We start from the raw sequence: 1131 nt of genomic DNA, 5'->3' as shown, positions 1-1131 counted from the left end.
TCCCACTTTTACCCCTTAAAACTCCCCTTTTCTTTTATTTATAATTATTTTCTCTCTCATACTTCCGATACAATCATTACTTCACACTACTATTTAATTAAAATAATACACACTACAACCTCATACTTCCAATACAATCATTACTTCACACTACTATTTAATTAAAATAATACCCACTACAACCCAAAGATTCTATCTTCCTTAATATGTGTGAAAAACTCAAAGTGGAAGATGAAAAAGAACGGAAGGAGTAATTAAGTGAATTGTTGGAAGATTTTTCCTTTTAATCTTACCCCTTTTTAATCACATTTCTAGAAGAATTGCTTGGCGTGCTTTCAACGATAGTGACCACTTTCACTAAATCAAAGGAATTTCCATATTCAAATTAATCAGGCAATATATAATGATATGTGCTTAATTAAGTCATAATCCAATATGATTTAAGTGATTGATTATCATTGGTTTTTAAAGGAATTATACTTTTGTGATAATTAAGTATTTTAATCATGTCTTTGAATTTAATTTTAAAAGTGGAATGGTGAAAATATAAAGTTTTCTTTGAAGTCATTAGACTAAATTGGAAGGAATGAAGAAATTAAAAGGATGTTACATCTACCGAATTCGTAGGTTGAGGGTTGAGGAAAGAAAAGATTAACTGAAAATCAAACTCATAATGAGGTTAAGTTTACTATTTTTTTAAGTTGCAGCATCTAAAAGAGTTTAAAATTAAAAATAGGCGAATAAGTTACTTAAAAAAAGCTAATAATGTTAGTTTTTTTAATTTAACTTAAAATAAAATCTGAAAAATCAATTATTAATTAATTCTTTTGACTTTTTAATTAATTAAAAGGCCAAAAATCGTTTAACAAACAACCCCGTTTGTGTAGGGTTGCATCTTAGTGTAGCTTACAAGAAAATAACTGAAATTTATGGATATGTTGAAAATAACTCATTAAAAATCCAAAGAAACTTAGTTTACCTAAAATCTCAATGAGCAAGATTTTCAAAGGATATTTATTGAGTTTGACTTCGATTTTATTTAATAATTGTTTGAAATATTCTTATAGAAAAAATTAAATGGCTATTTATTGGGTAGACTTTACTAAATGAAAATATTTAATTTATATATAA

This window comes from Amaranthus tricolor, chromosome 2 (genome assembly GCF_026212465.1).
Source record: "Amaranthus tricolor cultivar Red isolate AtriRed21 chromosome 2, ASM2621246v1, whole genome shotgun sequence".
NCBI classification, from domain to species: Eukaryota; Viridiplantae; Streptophyta; class Magnoliopsida; order Caryophyllales; family Amaranthaceae; genus Amaranthus; species Amaranthus tricolor.
This window is presented reverse-complemented; position numbering follows the sequence as displayed.